Raw genomic sequence first — 16,990 nt, 5'->3', positions numbered from 1 at the left:
ACTTAGTCCAGTGTATCTCACTGTATATGCTACCTTCCCATTAGCCACTCAGTAGCTATCCCAGCTACCAGATCAATGCTGGAGTATGCCAGTGCTTGTATTTAAGAATCCTTGTTTTACTTCTGAAGAGCAAAAATGCAAAGGAGTCACCAAGGCCTAACGCACCAAAGGGCAGATTAACTGGTTCCATGTGGTGGTACTATAGAGTGTGTGTGCATATACATACACATAGAGTTTTGTTCCATCCATGGTCTCAAGTATCCACTAGAAATCTTGGATCTTGAAATGCAACATCTGTCCCATGGATAAGGCAATACTATTGGACCATTAACTGTATTTTCATGCTGTCTGTTAGATCTCAAGACTTACTCATGATACACACCTACTATTTTGTGTCCTTTGACCTGTATCCCCCATCTTTTTCCATTCATGCTCTACCATTTCTCTTTCTTAATTCCTTATCCTCTCCTCCACTGCTTTCCCATTCTCTTCCCCTCCTCTACTTTCACCAACTCTTCTTTTCCTTCTCTCCCTCCCTCTTTTCTTTTTTGAGATAGACTTTAGATATGTAGCCCAGTCTGACTTCAAATTCCCAGTCCCCTGTCTCACTTTGCCAGTGTGTTGGGATGAGAGGTGATGACCACCATGCCCAGATGCTTGTTTTCTCTCTGCTGCTGTGTGTTAGGTCTTATGGATACTTGTTAAACTTGAGGGTTGTAAGTCATGATAAAAGGAGGAAGTAAAAAGCCCTTAGTCACACAGCTTATGGATAAAGAGGTGTACTGTGTCACATTAGACAGGAATTCTAAATTGACTCCAGACAGAACATATGTCCTGTCATGTTCAACACCAATTTTCTTCTGAAGATTTATGTAGGAATGGAGAAATGGAAAAATACACATTGCTGATCAACCACGGACATTTTTAGTGCTACAAACTTTTCATTTTGAATAATCTTCGATGGAAAGATGATGGACTAGATGGGGGGTTTTCTTTTATACACATTACAAGGGCACCTTGTGAGTGGGAGAGAGGACAGGAGAAGGTTTTGGGGTGTGAATGTGATCAAAGTACATTGTATACATGTGTGAGATGTCACACTACAACTCACTTTGTACAATTAATATATGCTGGTTAAAAAGAAAAAAAGGTAGGTTCTTTAGGCTGGGAGGAAGCTTCATGGTCACCGTAGTGGCATATGTGATGGTGAGATGGCACATTAACATCAGTGACCGCCAGTCTCCTGAAGGCTAGAATTCAGGACGGAGAGTTGAGAGAATCAAGTTTATTCAAGGGCTGGCAATCTTGAGAAAAATAAGAGAGGCTGCTGCCTCCCAGCTCCACTTTGGGGTTCCAGGGCCCAAAGGGCTTTCTTAGGGAAGGAAGAGAGGAACAGAGCTGAAGTGGTGGGCAGAGTGGGCTCTCACTGCCTGATTGTGTATCTCCTTTTGTTTCTATGACAGGAACATCATGTGGTTTAGCTATCTTAAAGCTACTTCCTATTCCTTCCTATTCCCTCCGTCCCTCCATCCCTCTGTCCCTCCCTCCCCATTTTCCCCTCCTCCCTCCCTCCCTTTCTTTCTTCTTGTTTTCTTGAGACAGGGTTTCTCTGTGTAACAGTCTTGGCTGTCCTGAAATTTGCTTTGTAGACTGGTTTCGAACTCACAGAGATTTGTTTGCCTCTGCTTCCTGAGTTTTAAGACTAAAGGCTACCTTCACATGACCCAGTTCTGATAGAATAATGAACTATGAGTTCACCATAACAACCAAGCCACTCTATCAACCATGCTACCCCTCAAAGCGCGTGACTGGGATGAAAAGCCAAAGCCAAGGGAGTCCTGATAGGCTCACACATGGCAGGGCTGTGCCAGGCCAGGTAAGCCAGTGTGGGAGGAAGGACAGCTTAGAACTGTAGATGGCCTCTTGAGCTGGGCTCAGCCAGAAGGTAATTGCAGGTTTGCACAGCAGCCACAGAGACTTGCCACTCTATAGCACTGCAGTTACCTTGACAAAGCAAGGCTGATTGGAAATTAAAATGTGTTCACTCATGTGGGGAGTGCTTCCAAGAAGAAACAGAATCAACTTAGTGGCACCATGGAGACTCTTACAGCTGAATGCCAGATGCCAGGATTTTTTAAGGAAGCCACAAGGCTCCAGTCTTTCTTGAAACAGACAATTCAGTGCTTAGGTCAGGTAGAGCGGAGCTATTTCAGCAGCCACTGCCAAACCTGAGGAAAGAGGTGCCTGAAGCTGTGTCATAGTTGATGGAGACCTAGTCTGGGGACCATGTTCAGTATGTGCTCAACCATTCTCTCTGTATCTGTTTTGCTTCATCCACAGTGTGTAAGGGGCATCTTAAAGTTATCCTTTTGTCCCAAATCAAGTGTTTGTGTGAGTGCTGTGGGTCCCAGGGGACCTGTGTGTCTAGTGAGTCACTAGATTTTTCCTAATTCTTGTGTATCAGGCAAAATGAACGCAATCAAACACAGGACATTCCAAAAGCTTCTGGACTCCTCATGTTTCGACAGGAGGCATAGTCAATTCCTTTTTCTTAAACTCACGTTTCTGCCATTGAAAAGGCAAATGTATGTATAGACACACATCTGTGCTTTGATTGCCATGTCTTATGTATGTATAATGTGTGGTTATTGTGTCTGACTTCCTCCATTAACATTTTATGTTTGTTGACATATCTCTGAATACAGACATGGATATATATGTAGTGTTGTTTTTTAAACCCTTTGGCTCTTTGGGGGCCCACCACCCAGCTCCCAAATAAATACATGAAGTCTTATTCTCATTTATGAATGCTCAGCCTTAGCTTGACTTGTTTCTAGCCAGCTTTTCTTAAATTATCCTGTCTACCTATTGCCTCTGGTTTTTGTCTTTCTCTATTCTACATACCTTTCTTTACTTCTTGCTCTGTGGCTGGCTGTGTAGCTGGGTGGCTGGCCCCTGGTGTCCCCTCTCCTTCTCCTTTTTTCATTCCTCAATCTTCTCTTCCCAGATTTCTCCTCCTACTTATTCTCTCTGCCTGGCAGCCCTGCCTATCTTTTCTCCTGCCTTCCTCTTGGCTGTTCATCTCTTTACTAGACCAATCATGTGTTTTAGGCAGGCAAAGTAACACAGCTTCACAGAGTTAAATAAATGCAACATAAAATAATGCAACATATCTTTGCATTATTAAACAAATATTCCACAGAATAAAGGAATGTAACACATCTTAAAATAATATGCCACAACATATATACATATATACACACATAACATGGTAGACAGAATAATGACTTCCAAAATACCCACATCTTTGTCCCTGGAACTGGGACTATATTATCTTACATAGCAAAAGGAACTTTATAGACATGATTAGGATGGTGAGACAACCAGGTCAACCTGGAGTGTTTAGGCAGGTCTCATAGAACCACAAGTTTATTACAAGAAGAATGCAAAAGGAATTCGAATCAGAAGAAGGAGCTAGTGAGCCAGGCTGAGGCTGGAAGACTGTGAAGATGGAGTAAGGGACAATGAAGAAGAAACACGGCAGCCTTGGAAGCTGGAGGGAGGAAATGGAAGCCATTGAATGTTTCTGGCAGCTATGCAGCCTGCTAGCCTCTTGGTTTCTGACTTCTGGCTTCTATGGCAGCAGAAAATGTGTTTTTACTGTTTTAAGCACTAAGCAATTTTGTCTTATCAGATATAAGAAAGCAGTGCACACAGGTACATCTAGAGAGAACAAGTTAGTAAGAGTCAAGGATTAGAAAATCATGTGTATATTAATTCTGGTGCATACTTATTGTGTGCTATGTAATGGGTTTCACAGTGATATTTTTGTTCAACTATATTATGCTCTCGGATCTAATTCCTCCTATCTCTCTGCCTCTATTACTTCTTACCAGTCCTCTTCTGTAGCTAGAGTTTTCCTGCCTGGCCCAGTCAGGACAAATCTCTCTTACCCGCCAGTCCCACAGTCGCTCAGACCCAACCAAGAAAGCACACAAAAACTTATATTGCTTACAAACTGTATGGCCGTGGCAGGCTGCTTGTTATCTACCTTTTCTATCTTAAATTAACCCATTTCTGTTAGTCTATACTTTGCCACATGGCTTGTGGCTTACCAGTACCTTTACATGTTGCTTGTCATGTCAGTGGTAGGCGGTGTCTCTCCCCAGCCTTCTACTTCCCAGAATTCTCTTCTCTTTTGTCCCACCTATACTTCCTGCCTGGCCATTGGCCAATCAGAACTTTATTTACACAGAGCGATATCCACAGCACTTCCCCTTTTCTTTTTTTTTTAGGAAGGTTTTAACTCTTACATAGTACAATTACATATAACAAAACAATTATCAAGCAAGAATTACAGTTACAATATTAAAGAAGATATCCTATCTATTTTATATTTGTGAGTGTAAGGTTTTTATATCTAACTTGTCTTTTATCACAACTGAGGAAATTATAACTATCTAGTCTTCAACCACATCAAAGACCTCAGAAGGATATAATATTACCTGAGAACTGGGAGAAGGATCCAAGCAACTTTCGGGAGTCTTGCAGGGTAGACAGAGACAGCTGGCAGCCTGAACAGTCACCTAATGTTCCTTTGCAAAGTTGGGGCATTTGTCTTTAGCCCACAGGGCTAGAGTCTCTCAGTCATTTCTCTCAGTGTCCTGTAGAATGTCTGGCAGTTTCCTCTGTGAAGCAAGAACCTGAAGGACCATTTTGAAAGCAAAGTTCAGTGGTCACCTTTCTATGGGTCCTGCATGTCCAGGTGATCGAGCATTCCAGGCAAGAACAGTTTCTTGCCCAAATGGCTATTTTTGCCAAGGTGAAGATAAACTCCATATGAAGTGTCTTCAGTGCCCATCCTCCTCTCTGAAGTAAATTGGTGCTGCCAGGAGCAGACATGTCTCACTGTCCAGAAAGTCTAAATTTTAAAAATATTTTAAATGCCATATTCTGTAGGTCTTTGAAGTATTTGAAGATTACCTATCTATCTGAAATATCGCTATGTATATCTAGAAGACTTAACTAACATGGCTATGAGTATGATTATCATAGATGACTAATCATTAATCTATTTTTAACTATCCATTTCAATTTAAAATGAGCTATATAAACATAATACCTTAAACATGGTTAGAAATATACACACAGTATAACAAAATTAACTTTAAGTTTGTATCAATAGACTAAAATCTATACCAATGTAAAACATTTTAAATGAGTTGTTGCTCTTTTAGAAGTAAGTTCATTAATCTACCCTTTTATCCTATTATATCTATATCATATCCCCTTTTCTTCTTTAGAAAGAGATCGCATTTATAATCAACCTGTTTTAAACAAAATAGTGGTTTTTCTCTGTCCCATACCAGAGGGCTCTTCTAATTTAGGACACAAGAAGCTCTTAACCTTTTCTTTTAACAATGTGCTTGGGTTTAGAGAAGGAGTGAGCCAATTCCATCTCCAAAGCCAGCTTGATAATTCTGGGAATGTGGGCATAGTTTTTCTTACTACTTCCTGCTGGAGGGGCGTACTGTATCTTATGGGGATACAAAGAAAATTTTAGGATTATGGAGTAGTCCATTAGGGTAAACCTCTGAGCCAGTTGCCTTGAAAGCATTCTGGATGTTGGATCATCTGGGCCATGGTGTCATCGGAGACCTTTCAGGTGGTCTTGGCTGATCAAACCTGATGTATCTTAATCTGGAACAAATCCACAGCCTCTGGCTTTCTGTGGAAATAAAAGCAGAGACTCTTTTCCAAAGCAACATATCCTTATATCCAAATTTTGTAGTCAAGTTACCTTTAAAATTTACATATTTATTTAACTCAACAGCTTTTACGATCAAATCTTTTTTTGTAGTTAAAAGTCCCAAAGACAAGACAAACCAGATTCTCTGTGTAGTATCCATCTTCATAAGACTGAAACACTGCTGTGGCTGCTGGCTCCGCCCACCTCAGCTTCCCAACATGGCTGTGGTACAGTTTACCACCAGCTCTGGGCCTGGAGCCATGTGTACCATCAACTATCAGAAGCAGTTCTATCAAAGCAGCGCATAGCCTAGAAAACCCCCCCGCCTTTTTTTTTTTTTTTTTTTTTTTTTTTAATTCGCGAAGGCTAAGTCCACCATGCAGCAGAGTAAAGTGTTGCTTGTAGACTCCTCATTCCCGCCACAGTGCAGGTCAGAAAACACATGCCAGGAACCCGCCATAGTAGCTCAAACCGGCAGGCTGCCACTAACTTGAGGGAGACAACTAGGAAGCTGTTTTTAGCTCCGTTTAGAATCTTTTTTTCCTCAGGTTTTAGGTGGAAATTCTTGCCCCATGTTGGGCGGCAGATATTGGTGAAATTATTAAGGCCACTCCACGTAGTTAAAAGGGAGGTTTATTTTGTGGAGTAACTTACAAATGAAGGGATAGGTTTCAGGGTCTGGCAAAGGTATAGTGCAGTCCGGCGGTGTTCTCTGGAGAACTCTGCTCGGTCTACCTCCAGCGTCCAAGAGAGAGACCTCTTCCCAATCCTTGGTCTTCCGCTTCCTCCTCTGCCCCGCCTTGTGGGCGTGACCATTACCAAAGCCTCAATGGGGGTTGGAACTTCCAGGCCAATGCTGGGATGGCTACCCACTACACTCTTCCTTTTCCTAAATCATCCCTTCTGTTTTCATGTCACATACGTGTCTTATATTTTGTTATGTTATATAAAGTGGAGGTGATTTGCAATAAGATAGTGGTTATGACTGAGAACTTTGCTTTCCTCACAGACTTCCCCGTGCTGTAGCCTTGGGCAAGTCACATAGTCTCTTTGTACCTCAGTCTCCTCATTTCTTAATTGATGATGTCTACTTGCTTCATATGACTATCCTCAAGATGAAGGGAGATCATATATCTAAAACACCTGTAAGTGTGGTGGACTCTTCCCAAGTACAACATTAGATAACATTATCCGAGGTTTACAGATAAGAAAACTGAGGTTGCCCTTCAAGACCATATGGCTCTGTAGTGACATGGCTGCTGCTGAGCCTGGGCAATGTTACCTCCAATGGCTTCAGTACCATCCTGCCTTGTCACATGAATGGGGCTGGAGAGACGGCTCAGTGGTTAAGAGCATTTGCTGCTCTAAGAGAGGACCAGAGTTCAGTTTTCAGTACCATGATGGGCAGCTCACAACTGCATGTCTCTTCAGAGCTAGGGGATCTGATGACCTCTTTTGGCCTCTGTGGGCACTTACACACAAATGCCCATATGTGGCCCCCCAACACACAAAGGTTTTTTAAAAAATCTTTTCCTAAAAGGGAATTTAGTTTTCCTAGCTTTCAATTACACCGCCAGCCGCCGCCATGAGAAGCAACATGTAAAGACACTGGTAAGCCACAAGCCATGTGGCAAAGTATAGATTAACAGAAATGGGTTAATTTAAGATAGAAGAAGTAGATAACAAGCAGCCTGCCACAGCCATACAGTTTATAAACAATATAAGTTTCTGTGTGTTTTCTTGGTTGGGTCTGAGCGACTGTGGGACTGGCGGGTAAGAGAGATTTGTCCTAACTGGGCCAGGCAGGTAAACTCCTAACTACAAATGGCGCCCAACGTGGGGCAAGAGTTTCCACCTAAAACCTGAGAAAAAAGATTCTAAGACGGAGCTAAAAACAGCTTCCTAATTGTCTCTCTCAAGTTAGCGGCAGCCTGCCGGTTTCAGCTACTATGGCGGGTTCCTGGCGTGTGTGTCTGACCTGCAGTGCGGCGGGAATGAGGAGTCTACAAGCGGCACTTTACTCTGCTGCATGGTGGATTTAGCCTTTGCTAGTTTAAAAAAAGAAAAAAAAGTCTCACAGCTTTCATTGTGATCTTATTAACTATTTTGTATTTACCCTTCTGAGTATGCATACATACACACAAATAACATAAATATCAATGTAAATAACAAATGATTGCATCATTCAATGCATGTACTTTTGTAATTGTATATTGAACACTATTTTAAATATATAATAAGACACAGATTCATTTAACTAAGGTTAAAATGTCTGTTGACCACCACCATTAGTCTTAATTGTCTGTCTCTTAAGATAACCACCCTCTGAGTTCACTGCATACCTCTGGGTCTTACTTGGGATATATTTGTACAGGTGCCCATACACATGGGCCTTCTGTAACAATTCCCCATCATTGATTTAGAGTCCACACTCTTACACAAGTGGTATTATGCTCAAAGGATTATTTTGAGACTTGGCATTGTATTTCTGAGATCTATCTGCACTTTGGAACACAGTGATGCTTTAGACCTTATAGTTGCTGAATTGCATTCTGCTGCATTATATTTTCCTATTTCATTATTGGCAGACCTTTAGGTCATTTTCAATTTCTTGCTATTAGAATGCTTCAATTAGCTTCCTTATTCAGGCTTCTCCTGTACATGTAAAAGTAGTTCCCTGGGTAGCAGTAGGGATGAGGAAATGCCAGGTCATAGGGTAGGTGTCCTTGCAATTTTAATAGACCATGCCAAAGACTCTCTGAAGGTGGCTGTCTTCATTGGTACATTCCCCAGGAGTGTTTCTGAGGACTCTTCTCATGAGAGCATCACTAACACTTGATTTCATCAGTGTTTTAATTTTTGCAGATTTGATGAGCCTTGAGTTCCATCATGGCAGGGAAGTGTTGGCAATGGAAATAGTCAGTGGCTATGGTAGTGAAGTGTGAGGCTGTTTGCTTGAGTCTCAGAGGACCAGGAAGCAAAGAGCCAGGCTGGAAGTGGGGCTAGACTATAGTATAGCCCTCAATGTCTACAACTGGTAACCCACTTTTTCCAGTTGGGTCCCACCTCTTAAAGGTTTCATGGCCTCCCTAAATAGCACCACCATCTGAATGACAAGAGCTCAACGGATGACTCCATGGAAGACATTTACTGTCTTATTGTGGTTTGAATGTGAAATGTTTCTCACATATTCATATGGTCCCCTGATTATGGCACCGTTTGGGAAGGTTGTGGAACTCTTAGGAGAGAAGTGGGTCATTGGGATCGCCCTGATGCTGGTGTGATGTGACCTAGCTAGCTTCCTGCTCCTGCCATGCCTTCCCTGCTATGATGGATGGTATCCCTTAGAAAGGTAAACAAAACAAATCTTTCCTTTGTTATGATACTCTGTCCAGTGTTTTGTTGCAGCAGCAAGAGGAGAGACTAGTACACCTAAATGCTTGCTTAATGCTTGACCTAACTTTTCTTGTGTTGTTTGTCTCTTATGGTTTATAGGATTCTTGCCACCTTCTTTCTGTCTGGATTCACATAGCTCCACTTGGTGTTTTAGTCAGTGGTTGCATAGGAGCCAACCTCGTATATTGCCCTCTACCCACATCTGCACCTGAGGCTCACAGCCACAGCTTCTCTTTTCCATGTTGTCCATAGCTGATTGCTGGACGCAATGGTGTAGGCAAATCATTGTGAAAGCTGACAGATGGCCCATAAATCCAAAAAACACTTAGTATATAGCTCTTTCCAGATTTGATATAGATAGATTGTAATTTAGTGATTCCTGTGGGGGCCGTTGCACAGGTTACTTCCCACTTGCTACTGAGAACAATTTTGGAGTTACTGTCCTTGCACACAGACATCTTTCTCTGTCAATGTGATTGCCTCAGTGGACTGGAGCCCTGACTGTGGAATTGCTGACTCCCTGCAGTGCTGTGCTGGTGACATTTGCTCATTTGAATGGTGACACATTTGAACTGGAGAGTAGTTGGAAGAAGCATAGTAATTTTACTAGGAGTAGTGGGAACATTGCACTTTGTAGTACTTGTGACCGCCAGACACTATGGTAACTGACTCCATATATTATCTCACTTAATCCTGACAAAAATCCTGAAATTGCTCCTAAGAACTGCTTATTTAATTTTTTTGAGAATTTTATACATGCATGCAATGAAATATGATCAGATATACTCTTGGTCTGTATCTTTCAACACCTTCCCCTTCTAACTTCATGTCTTCTTTTTATAGTATATAAACCACTAAGTCTAATTAGTGCTACCCCTATGTGCCTGGATGTGAGGCCATTCACTAGTGCATGGGAAATATACCAGTGGCCATACTCCCAAGGAAGAATGATTCCCCTTCCCCAAGTAGATATTAGGTACTAATAGTTCCTTAGTAAGGGGTACAGCCTGTAGATTACCTCCCTACCTATGAAGGAACTGTGGCTGGCTTGATCTTGTATGAGTCCATGGTTACACTAGCCAGAAGAAGGCATGTCACAACACGCTTCCCATCCCCCAGCTCTTACAGTCCTTCTGCCTCCTGTTTTAGGATGAAGAATTGCTTTTCTTGTGGGTGAGATTCAGTGATGCCAAGTTGCCAAGTGATAGCCTGGCCTATGTATGCAGGACTGATGTGTGAAGAAGCCAGAATCTGAAGCTCTTTCTCTGACTCCAGACAACACCCACCCTCATCTTTCTGCCCACACAGTGTTGTCCCTCAGTGCAAGATAGGTATGCAAACAGTTGGCATCACATAGCCTCACAAGTACTGATTTTATACATTAGCTTTCGGTTCAGTGAACAGGTAACAACATTTGCAATTAATGCAGTAAGTTTCTTTACAGATGCATTAGATCAAGGTAATTTTATAGACTCCTAAAAACTATTGGCTTTCTTAAGGAAGCTAAATATTTCTTTTGCAATCGTATTTATGCAGCTATAAATAAAGCACAGCTGTGGTGTAGTGGGGTGAACACTGAATTTAGAATCTGAAGTTGTGAGAAGCCATGTTCCCTGCATCCTCCCAAGGCTGCAGTGTGACTGTGGGCAGGTTTCTACTCTCTCTGTGCCATTTGTTCATTCACAGGGTAGTGAAAATCAGCATGGATGACTGCATTTGGCACAGCAAGGAGGAAGCTGGTGTGACCTGTCCTGAAACTTTGTCTTGTGTGTTTCATATTTTGCATGTACAGAGCCTCAGCACTAATAGACATCATCCATGGAACATTTCTTACATATTGCCAAGTGTCTCATTTAATTAGCACCACAAGGCTGGTGGACCAGAACTCCTTCTACTTCTGTAAGGCATTGAATGACTGACATGAAGGCTAGCAGGAAAGTTAGGAAGGGCTACACTGAGTAGGTAGGGAAGCTGAGTGTTACTTTCTGACCTCCTGACATGTCTGTGTAAGTCAAACCCCATGCTGTCTTCATCCACCAGCTAGAGGGTTTCCTTGCTAGGCCTAGAACTTTGTGTTTCCCGCCAGCTGCAGGTTTGGTTGGGAGGACCTGCCCCCTTAGGTACATAGCACCATTAAATCTGGCCTGTGGTCCATGCTGAATGCTCCTCTTGAGGCACCAGGAGTGTGAAGCTGGGCTTTTGGGCCTGCCACAGTCACTGTGTCTGCCTTAGACATTATAATTTTTCTAGAGATCCCAGGGAGCCTCTGCAGACAGCAGACAGCAGACAGCAAGATCCTACCATCATTCTGTGGGCACTGCCTCCCCCCGACCACAGAGGAGGCTGCCACCAGCCTTTCTGAGTCTCTGTATCACAGCTACATAGTTCTGTGTCTGACACTCTGCTGGGGCTGCTATCATTTATTTTATTTTATTTTTTCTGTTTCAGCTTCCTCCCCGACCATCTTGTTTGCAATATAAGCTCCAAATGGCCTGGAACCCGTCTTTTATGGCCTCTGCCAGATTAAACATTTAGACCATAATACACTGGCTTCAACAACAATTGCACAGTCTTCCAACCAAGCAACGTATTGATTTCAGTTTAGACAATCATGCACATTTTCAGGTTTTCAGAGAGACACTGAGGTTTTAGATGGTCAGGGGTTCATAGCCTTGCCAGTTTCCCATTTGGGACTGGGAGAGCCTAGCGATCCCAAGGTGGGGAATGCAGGCCTCCTTCAATAGTCTGTGTTTTCTCAACTGGGAAGAAGAAGAGTCCAGCCTCCCTCCTGAGACTGCTGCAGAGTAAAGGGGACAAGGTCATGGCCATGAGACTAAATGGCTCAACTCACTGTCTTTCTGGTGACTGATACGTGACATTGGGCAGGGCCATTTTCCTGTCCATTCCTCAGGCTCCTCACTAGTATTTGGGTAATGAGGACATTTAATTCACAGAGCGGATGTGACTATTAATGAACCAAGTGCTAGAAGATCCTCACTGGAGTTTTAGTTGCTAAAATGAAGCAGCCTGCTAAGGTCTACATTACTTGTTTGTTAAGCAACTAATCATGGCAGAATAGTCAATGCCCAGGTAGGATTTTTTCTTGTTCCAAAGAGGTATTTGTTCATCCTCCATTGCATAAGGAGAATGGAGCCTGGCGTTTTGCATTTGGGCAAAAATAGTGACTTCAGAGGCTAATCATGATTATCAACCTAACAGCATCTACAAACACTTAGGAGACAAACCCCTAGGCATGTCTGTGAAGGATTTTCTAAATTAGGCTAATAGAGGTGGGAAAAGCTACCCTAAATGTGGGCAGCACCATTTCAGGGCCTGGTGTAGTGGATAGCCATCCCAGCATTGGCCTGGAAGTTCCAACCCTCATTGAGGCTTCGGTAATGGCCACGCCCACAAGGCAGGGCGGAGGAGGAAGCAGAAGACCAAGGATCGGGAGGAGGTCTCTCACTTGGTTCCAGGACCCTGGACGCTGGAGGTAGACCGAGCAGAGTTCTCCAGAGAACACTACCGGACTGCTCTATACCTTTGCCAGACCCTGCAACCTACCCCTTCATTTGTAAGTTACCCCACAAAATAAACCTCCCTTTTAACTACATGGAGTGGCCTTAATAATTTCACCAATAGCCTGGAGTCCTGGATGAAATAAGAAATAGAAAAGAGAGCCGAGTGACAGCATTCATCTCTCTGCCTTCTGACTGCAGATACAACAGGACCTGCTGCCTCACATTCCTGCTGCCATGACTTCACATCATAATGGACTGCACCCTTGATGTTCACCAAAATAAGCCCTTCCTTCCTAAGTTGTTTTCATCATATATTTGTGGCAACAATGAGAAGGTAATTAATTTAGGAACAGGTGATTGATAGCTTCATCTATAAATAATTGCAGGAATTTACCACCAACATTAGACCCCACTACAGCTTCCATGTGTTCATTCCACATATGTGTGCAGAGATCCTCACCCTGTGTCAGGCTCCACACTCAGGGTTGTAATTTCATTGCAGGTAAATCAGCACTCACCCCCATGAGTGGAAGACAGGCACACAAAGCTGATTTCCTTATAACACTGACAAATGTTTCTTTCCACTTGGCATCCTCCAGGCTAGGGAGAGATATTTGAGCCCTGTATTTTCCCTTTACTGTCTTGGAGAACTGTAGCAGGCTTTCTTTGGGCACCAACCAGCTCGTAAATCATGACAGGGAGACTTATTATTAATTATGAATGCTCAGCCTTATCCTATGCTTGTCCCACTAGCTCTTGTAACTTAATTTAACCTGTTTCTCTTCAACTATGTTTTGCCTCAAGGCTTTTAACCTTTCTTTTTTTGTTTTTTGTTTTTTGTTTTTTTCGAGACAGGGTTTCTCTGTGTAGCTTTGTGCCTTTCCTGGAACTCGCTTTGGAGACCAGGCTGGCCTTGAACTCATAGAGATCCGTCTGCCTCTCCTTTCTTTTATTCTATATATTCTACTCAATGTCTGGCTGTCTGGCAGCTGGCTGGCTGGCCCCAGGCATCTCCCTTTCTTTCTCCCTCATTCTTTCTTCTCTCTCATTCTCTCTGCCTGCCAGCCCCGCCTATCCCTCTACTGCCTAGCTATTGGCCATTCAGCTTTTTTTTTTCCTTTGTACACATAGAACTTTATTAAAGGATAGGAAAGAAACCAGTCCTCTTTCTACTGTTTACATTGAGTATGATTGTGATTGAAACATGAATTTCTTGATACTGGTAAGGATATCTTATCAAATGGCTAGAAAAAAAAGGCAACTTGTAGAAGGTGACTATGGGTGACAGACAGAAAATGTATTGAAAGCAAGTGAGGAGGATATTCTTTTCATGGTAGGTAAGTAGACAAAGGCTACAGAGAAGTTAGGCAGCTCTCCTAGATGGAACATGTTATTGGAGAAAGGTAACAGTATTAGTCCGTGCAGAAAGAGGTCAACCAGTCATTGGGATCACTGACTAGTCTTAAAAGATAATATAAGCTGAGGCAGGAGGATTACCATGAGTTTGAAGCCAGCCTGGCCTAAATAGTGAGTTCCGGGCCATCCTAGACTATAGTGTGAGGACGTGTCTCAAAGAGATAACAACAATAACAATAAAATCACAGACTATAAATCATCATAAATATTTGAAGTAAAATAATATCAAAACACAAAACTATATAAGAAATTTTCAGGAAGTGGGGAGTAAGCTTTTTTTTTTTTTTTTTTTTTTTTTTAAGACCAGGTGCCTTAGGCAGGCAAGGTAAAACAAATGCAATGCATCTTTACATGATTAAATAAATGCAGCATAAACAAATGCAACACATCTTTACATAGCTAAAGTAATATTCCACAACAGGGAACAGTCAGTTAAGTTGCAGCTTCTTGCCCAAGGCTGCTAGGGGCTGCAACATAAATCCAGGGCCTTGGCTGCACCACAGGAGGCTGTGTCTTGACTTGTAAAGGAGGTCACATCAACATATCAGCAGGAAGGAGAGGCCAAGAGAGCAAAAGTCCATCCTCCACGGAATCAGCCAGAAGCCCAGCTATTTAAGTCACAGGAGGCCTGAGCACTTTGCCGCTCCTCTGCTGAGCAGGAAGGAAGAGCAGTTACTAAACTGGGCAGACAGCTAGTGATGGGTGCAACAGGCCCCTGATGGAGCCTTAGTCTTTTTATACCTCTTTGAGATTTTCTGACATCAGTTTACAAATAAGCATGGGTGAGAAAGCTGTCTGACTAAATAAAGAAGTTCTGCGGTATTGTATGGGCCATACATGCTCTCTGTGGTTCGTGTAATGTTGAATTGTACTCCCGAATAAGAAGTAAAAGTTTCAAGATAGGGAAGAGATGAGAGGGCCAAGCTGACTTTGAGGCTTACTGGGAATGCAGAACAACAACCAACAACAAAATAGCTGTACCCGGGTTAAAGAGTCTACAAGGCCAAATGTCTGAATCTCCTGGTTAGGGAGAATTAAAATGTTACAGAGAAGAGCCACATTATCTTGGACTGTCTCTTTCAAAGCTATTGGTTTCCCAATCCTGTGTCTGACATAATATTTCTGTGATTATTGAAGCCTTTAAAATATGAGGCTGGGGAGATGGCTTGCTCAGTAGATAAGAACAACGATGTTCTTCAGAGGACTTGGGTTAGGTTTCCAGTACCCACAACTGCCTATAATGTTTGTTCCAGGGAATCTGATGCTTTCTCCTGGGCTTTGCAGATGCTGCACACATGTGGTGCTTATACACACATGTAGGTAAAACACACATACACAACACATAAGATAAAAATAAATAAAACCTCTTAAACATGTTGAAAATACGTTCTTAACAGATCTCTAAAAACTAAGAACATATCAAAGACCATGGAAGAATATAGCAGAGTTCTTTCTGCTTTGCTATAACCTGCCTACCTCTGGTCCCCACTGATGTGCTTGCTAAATTCCTTGGTTCCTGATGCTCTTTGTTCTGCAACTAAGACATGGTCACTCATATTTGACATGAGGATGAATGTGAACTGTGTTGATCATCAACCCTGCTAAAAAAGTTCGTGGGAAATGACACAGCCAGCCATGTGTTCTCCAAGCAGAGAGGCCGCTCCTTCTGTCTGTAGCTGTGCTGGGAAGGTGAGGGAGAACTCCAGTGGTGTTGTTATTCTGGGTATTATGCGGTCTATGGTGTCCTGCCCTGAATATATAGCAGTAGTAAAAGGGGCCTCATGCTGCTGGAGAGTTCAGCTCTTAGGAGCCCAGGAGCTATGCTCTTCAGTTCTTTTAAAAAAATATTATATTTTTGTCAACTCTAGCCTTGCACTGCCAAAGCAGTGGTAGGATCCAGAGAGCTCAGAAGTCAGGAGGCTCAGAATAGCCTGGTGCAAGTGACGGAGCAGTGTGGACTGGCGGTGGAGCTCCACTTCAGCCTTCGACGGTCGCCGGACCATGGCCTCCTGTGTGTGTTTTCCAAGAATCAACTCCTTATTTCTGAAAACGATGCTTGTAGCAGAAACATCCAGTGAAGCCTTCAGAGATGCGAAAACATTTTTTTCCATTGACATTTCAACAAGCTTCCATTTCTTCCAAACTGGCTCCCTGGGTGGGTGTGGATTTCCCTTTAACACATGTGTTTTCCTCTCTATGCTTAAAACATGTAGGTGACACTCCTTCTCCTCTGCTAGAGAGAACTTCAGGTTTTGCAGTTTTTCATCCAGTGTCGCAAGCCCTTGGATCTTTTGCCCTGTTTATTACCACCTAGCCAGAATCTTGAAGGCAGAGACTTAATTTCAATATTAGCATCGCCCCTCCCTAATATCCGACAAACACTGTATGTTCCTGGCCTAACTTAATACCTGGGTCTCTTGTAAATACTATAAACCAGGGCCTTTACAATGAATTTGGGCAACATGCATGTAAAATTTCATTTTAATTAGTCTAAAATAGATGACCGAATCCATGGGACAGCTTTCCAGTTTAAATGGAAGAAGGTAATGAAAACATTCTAGGTTTTCCAACACTGTGTCTGAAACCTAGAGCAATCGACAGTGGGTTTCCTAAGAATTTTGCATTTTCTAAGGAGTTTTTGATTTGCTTTAGTTCTCTATGCTGTTTCCCACAGTAGAATCAGTCGGAGGACTTGCATGGTCTTATTGGCCTTTGGGATGTCATTTTCCTATTGCTTTCTAGTTTTTTAGGTAACAGATTATCTACCTGTAGCTTTATGTCTCATCCAGCCATCTTTTTTTTTTTTTTTCAACTGAACTAAAATAATGATGTTCAGATGAACACTGGGTTCAATGTCTTTCTTTTTCTTTTTTCAAGTGGGAGCAGTTTTGGTTGCTCTTTTCATTAA

General features: G+C 42.5%; 1 long non-coding RNA gene across 1 annotated transcript in view; it reads left to right on the top strand.

Moving 5' to 3' along the window:
• Nucleotides 1–12,480, top strand: part of LOC118579644 — a 140,037-nt gene extending 127,557 nt beyond the window's left edge. Inside the window, exons 3-4 of the long non-coding RNA XR_004944491.1 lie at nucleotides 10,295–10,476; nucleotides 11,594–12,480. This is a non-coding gene — a long non-coding RNA (uncharacterized LOC118579644). The remainder of the gene's footprint in view (nucleotides 1–10,294; nucleotides 10,477–11,593) is intronic.
• Nucleotides 12,481–16,990: the final 4,510 nt, after the last annotated feature.

This window comes from Onychomys torridus, chromosome 1, assembly GCF_903995425.1.
Source record: "Onychomys torridus chromosome 1, mOncTor1.1, whole genome shotgun sequence".
NCBI lineage: Eukaryota > Metazoa > Chordata > Mammalia > Rodentia > Cricetidae > Onychomys > Onychomys torridus.
The sequence above is the reverse complement of the archived record's forward strand: the minus strand, read 5'-3'. Positions and strand labels throughout refer to the sequence as shown.